The sequence below is a fragment of the Eptesicus fuscus genome, chromosome 18, assembly GCF_027574615.1.
Source record: "Eptesicus fuscus isolate TK198812 chromosome 18, DD_ASM_mEF_20220401, whole genome shotgun sequence".
Taxonomy (NCBI): domain Eukaryota; kingdom Metazoa; phylum Chordata; class Mammalia; order Chiroptera; family Vespertilionidae; genus Eptesicus; species Eptesicus fuscus.
In genome coordinates this window covers 39,797,050-39,803,049 of record NC_072490.1, presented here as the reverse complement: position 1 = coordinate 39,803,049, position 6,000 = coordinate 39,797,050, and the positions used below count along the sequence as shown (strand labels likewise).

At 44.8% G+C, this 6,000-nt stretch overlaps 1 long non-coding RNA gene across 1 annotated transcript; it reads right to left on the bottom strand.

Moving 5' to 3' along the window:
- Positions 1-1,218: 1,218 nt before the first annotated feature.
- Positions 1,219-5,678, bottom strand: LOC129147126 (uncharacterized). Its single transcript, XR_008554464.1, has 2 exons — positions 5,616-5,678; positions 1,219-1,668 (listed from the first exon to the last, which is right to left on the bottom strand). It is a non-coding gene; the product is annotated as an uncharacterized LOC129147126 (long non-coding RNA).
- Between the last annotated feature and the right edge of the window lie 322 nt (positions 5,679-6,000).

Here is a 6,000-nt window from a genome sequence, read left to right as displayed (position 1 = left end):
GACAGATAGCTACATTGTTAACTGAAATAGAAAGAGCTACTCAGCCAGACAGGAATCCAGTGTTCCTCTAACAGCAAAGCTCGGGTGCTATGTTTTGAGTGTGAGAGAGAGTTCACATGCAAAAAGCTATAAATATAAAGAAATATTTGAGAGCCATGAGGTTTAAGAGACACTATAAAATCATAAATATTTAACATCTTTAAAATTTTTGTTGTTGATGGTAAGCAAAAGAAATTTAGATCAAGATCCCTGAGAATTTAGTGATCTAGAGAAAACAACTGAGAAGTAAAAGTAAAGAATAAAATCCTTATTATCACTCAATATCAAGTAATTTTACTTATTACTTTGATGTTTGGTGTGAGTACAGTGAGGTTTTAATTCATTTAGTTTTCTACCTGTGAATTTCACGATGGAACACAGTGGCCATGTAAAGCAATTATTTGGGCTGATAAATACTTTATGCTTTTTAACAAGGCTGTGTCACAGAACACATTATGAAAATATGGCAAGATAATTTGTACAATTTAAATCAAGTTATTGTAGAGTTTTCATTAAAGACCCAAAGTAGATATTTATAATTACTATATTCTTGCTCTTTCTTAAAAATACTCATGAATATTTACCAAAGCAGGTTTATGGTAGGGGTCAAATTTCATTTTATGGGAAGATGTCCTATTTGTAGATTACGAAAGTATCTAGTGCAGTAGCTTCTTTTAAGGAAAATATAAGGGAAATGCTAATGAAATATGTTAGGCGTCTTTTCATTTTCCTTACCCCATCTACAGAAACAGGTATTCTGGATCCACAGTATGACAGAATGTAGGATTGATTGTAACTGCAAGAGAACCTTTATTCGTGCTAGCACGAGCTCTCATCTCCAGCGCTCACCGGGGACCAAGAGAGCTTCTCTCGCCAACACAAAGGCTTTAAGGGGGTCTCAAGCAGTGGGCAGGGAGAGTGTTTATGATTGGTCAGGGGTAGGGTGAGGGGTCCAGTTACACAAAGGCACACTGGGCAGCTTGCTTAAGGTGGACTGAGTCCACCTCTCTACATTCCTATTGGCAGGTTCATGCAATTGTTACATTCTCGCGGTTTTCTAAGAAAAAGGAGTTATATACATAGTTACACAGGGTGGAGGGTACAGTACATTTTGTGCTGTCCTGCTCTGCCCTTTCATTCCCCCCTTGTCTTGGGACACCCGGCTCAATCATGAGACGGTTTGCATTTTTACTTTGTCTTTTACTTCTGGTTAAGGCCTTTAGTACTACAGTCCCCAACAGTACTGTCCACAGTGAATTCCAGTTCTTCTCCTGCAGGTGTTGAGTTTCCTCCTGGCCTGCGTGGAGCCCAGGCTAGGGATCTCATGGGTGAGGCCGCTGGTTGCCAGGATCTAGACCGTTTCCTGGTGCAGGAGCTGGGAGTGGTGTAGCCAGGTCTGGACGCCATCTACTTCAACAGCCGTGGGCGTGCTCAGGATAACAGTGTAGCATCCCTTCCAGGTTGGGGTGAGTCCTTGGGCAGTGAACTTCTTTACCTATACCGAGTCCTTGGGCTGGAAGGGTTGTACAGGAACAAGCTTATGGGTGGCTTTCTGGGTATACTGCACAGCCTGTAAGGACTTGAGTAAGGGAATGGTTATGAATTCCAGCTTTCAGTTTCTTCCTGTCCCTGGAAAGGAAGCGGCAGGGGGAGGTCTATCATATATGATCTCTAAAAGGGGGAAACCCCTACCGGTAGGGGGTACACCTGGCCCATAAGAGGGTGAAGGGTAGGAGGTTGGTCCAGTTTTCACCGGTTTCTAGGGTAAATTCAGTTAAATTCTTTTTTTGAGTCTCGCGCATGGCTGTCCTAAGGCTTGAGCTATATTTTGAGATATCTTGGCTACAAAAGGCGGGGCTGTTATCTGATCCTATGACTACTGGCAGCCTGAATCTAGCTATAATCTCCTGGAGTAATCTCTTGACAATTATAGAGGCAGTTTCTGTCCTAGTGGGGTATGCTTCAACCCAACCCGAGAAGGTGTCTATGAGAGCTAGCAGATACTTATACCCTGACGCTAGTGGCTTAATCTCTGTGAAATCCACCTCCCATGCTCTCCTGGGGAATTTCCGTGGGGCCCGAATTCTCAGGGGGACCCTCTTACCTTGCTTAGCATTTACCTGTGCACAGACATTACTTCTAGTGACTATGCTTTTAATTATTTTATCTAAGAGTACCTGCCTTGTAGAACTTCAGAAGTCTTGGTGACACCAAGTGGGTAGCCTGGTATAACTGGGTAACTAATGTCCAACCTATAGCTTCTGGGACCAACAGTCTGTCATCTGGTAGGGTACACCAACCATCCGGTTCTTTAATGGCTTGCTTCTGTTCTGCCAATTCCTCCTCTTGTTTGGTGTAGGAGGGGGTCTGCATAGGTCCAGGTACGGCAGGGTTACTAAAACTTGTAAAGGCCCCCACTGGTTTTTGGGCGGCTTCCTTGGCAGTTTGGTCTGCGGCTCTATTTCCTCTGGCTTCAATTGTCTTCCCTTTCTGATGTCCTTTGCAGTGCACTATTGCAACTGCCCTTGAGAGCCAGATGACCTTTAATGTGGCTAAAATGTTTTCCTTATTTTTAATTTCCTTTTTTACTGCAGTTGGTAACCCTCTTTTCTGGTGGATGGCACTGTGTTCCTATTGGAGGGCCTGGATTAAGGCCAAAAGCTCGACCTTTTGTGCTATGGTTCCCCTATTTAGGGACTGCGCCCAAATGGTGCGGTTCAGGGTGACTACTGCTGCCCCTGCACATCGGATGCCATCCTGAACATAACTGCTCCCAACCGTGAACAGTACCTTGTCTGGTGATGATAGTGGGGCATCTTTCAGGTCTGGACGAGCCGTTTGTACTGCGTCTGTTACCTCTGTGCAGTCATGAATGGGTTCCTCTGGCTCATCATCTGGAAGCTCTGGAAGCAGGCTGGCAGGGTTGATGGCCAGTGTCTTATGGAACCGGATGCAGGGCTGGTCCAGGAGAAGAGCTTGGCACTGGGTGATCCTGGTGTTTGACATCTATCTCTCCAGGGTACCTCGAAGGAGGGCCTCCACACCATGGGGTATTATTAGGGCTAGTTCCTGGCCCAGAGTTTGCTTATCTGCCTTCTTTACCAGCGATGCTGTGGTGGCTACTGCCCAGAGGCACGCTGGCCACCCTGCTGCCACGGGGTCTAGTCTCTTAGACAGACAGGCTACAGGTCTCTTCCAGGGACCTAGAGTCTGAGTGAGAACCCCTTTGGCAATGCCTCTTACCTCACTCACGTGGAGGTGGAAGGGCTTCGTGACGTCTGGCAAGGCTAGGGCAGGTGCTGAGATGAGAGCTTTCTTTAGCTCCTCAAAGGCCCATTGTTCTACTTCGGTCTAGTTCAGTGGCTGCGTTCCCCCAGTACTTGAGTCTAGAGGTTTAGCAATCCCTATGAGCCCCGGTATCCATAGGTTGTAGTATCCAACTGCCCCTAATAATTCCTGCTTCATCCCCTGCAAAGGATATGATGGCAGTCCAAATAGTTTCTGTAGGAGGTCACATCTACATAGGGGGTACGGGCATTCTGGCATGACCAGAAATGAATGAGTTACCGTGTTCTTTCCGAGGTCCATAGTCCTTTTTGATGTCTAAGGAAAACAGGCAATTTGTCCGGTGGCTTCCTGGACTGCTGTCTTCTTAGAGGTTACGGGTCCCATAGGCCCTGTCAAGACTGAATAGGCTGTTTCAGTGTCCACCAGGAAACTAACAGGTTTGCCCCCCACTTGTAAGGTTACCCTGGAGGCTTAATAGAAAGGAACCCCGGTCCTGTCAGTCCTTTTCTTCTAAGTTAAAGACCCTTGGAGTCTGAGTCTCCCCTTTCTGCTTCTCTAGCTAACCTGCCAGGACATTTTCTCTTCCTGTGCCTCTGCTTCTTACAATAGGCATACTAATTCCTTTCTATTTGCTGCTGGCTTTTTCTTCTTTCTAATATTTCTCTGTTCTTCTTCTTACTAATTATAAACTTTTATAAATTTTATAATTTTAAATTAGTCTCTAAACTTTTTTTTATGTCTTTCAAAAATGTATAATCATGCCTCAAATCTTTTATTACTTTAAAATATTTAGAAAAGGCAGAGGGAGAAGGGAGCAGGCTCAGCCGCTTGAATTTCAAACTGTTATATTTTTCCTATAGATAAGAATCTCAGATTCTGATAAGCCTGGAATGGGGAATTTCTAGCTGCCGCCTTTAAGCCCCCTAACAGAACACGGTGAAAAGTGTCCAAGGAGTTGCCGAGGGTTCTTGGGTCTCATTGGGGCGGAGGGGGTCACAAGGGAATTTCCCTCCTTGTTGCTGCCTCTAGCCACTTAAAACAATCCCTGGAGGGGAGGGACACCGGGTGGGCGGAGGCAGGGAGCGCGGCGCGGGTCCCACCGAGGCGTTTTCATCTGGCAGCCCACTCTCTGTTCCCACTGGGAAAAGTGCTTGCCTCCTGCTAACGAAGGTGGTGTGGGGGAACCGGTGACCCCTACACTGTAATCAGACTCCCTGACCTTTCTGAAAAGCCACTCTGCTTGAGTGTGTTTATATTAAAAATTACTGATTTCAAAATTATAACTTAAGAGTTGCCACACACACACAAGGACCAAGTGGCCTATAAAATATTTTCCTTTTCTTTTAAAGGTTTTACAATGTACAATAATCATATCAAACTTAATGGCCAATTGAGACAAACACTTCTGAGACCGTTCCTCCACCACTGATTAAGACTGGGTGGTGGCGGGTGTCAGAAGTAAGATTCATTTAGGTTTTGAGCTTGCTGGGAAGACTTGGTGACTTTGCCAGCTCCAGCTTCCTTCTTATAGTTAATTTTAGAATGTGGTCCCTGCTTTAAGTCTCTTTGGATTACAATTGTTATAACTTTATATCTTCAAATTAATAAATATAGACAGAAATGTTGTTAGGCAGGCCGATTCCCCCTCTGACAGAGAGAAAACACCCCTGGGAAAAAAGAATCCCAGTGGCCACTCGGGGGGATTGCTACCTGTCAGAGCACTCAGCCTTAAACAAATTAAATGTGTTGTTGTTTTTTTTCTTCTATATATGAACAAATAATTATAACCAGACAGACAACAAAATATCAAACAAACATCTGTCCTTATATCATTTCAGTAAATAAGTATTCTTATATTCTTGGGATCTAAGCAGATAACAGGAACACTGCCTCTAAGTCCCCTGATGGGGGCCTCATTTTCTTATCGTCGCTTTTTCTGGCTTCTGCCATAGGCCAGTGGGCGGGACCAGTGTGTTGAAGGAAAAATCATCCTGCAGTCCGGCTCGGGGAGGGACAGGTTACACATGGAGCGTTGTTTCAGGAGAGGCAAAACCTTGATAAAAGCTCCGTAATTCAATCACACAGTCAAAGGTTAAACTGGAAGGGAAGAACCACTCAATGTCCTCTAAGAGGATTTTAACAAACTGATAACAAACTGACAAAACCTTGACAAATCAAAATTCAATAAATAATATATACATATAGGGCCCAATTATGACAGAAAATATAAGACAAAAAGACAAAACAAACAGTCCTGATACCAACATGACAAAACACAAAACAAACACCTGTTGAGAGGGAGAGCCTCCAGCCCCTTCCGGGGGGTCCCTCTCTCCTCTCGCAGGAGGGAGAGCCTCCAACCCTTCCGGGGGGTCCCTCTCTCCTCTCGCAGGAGAAGATTTCTTGTGAGCTTAAAGCCTGGATGGCCTCCTGAAAGAAAAGATTTTTAATCCAGTTACAGATGCTATTAGAATCAGGATGAGAGAGGAAGGGAAAGTCCAGGTTATGTCCTCTCTGAGGATCCTAATAACTGAAAACAGTAAGTTAAACAAACGGTTAACGGGGTCTATAAAGAGTTAATAGTAACTTCAGCCTTAGTTCCACGTTGGACTATGATGTCACAGGCCTGTAAATCTTTCCGCCCTGTGAAGTTGTTAGCTGGGAGTCTCCGAG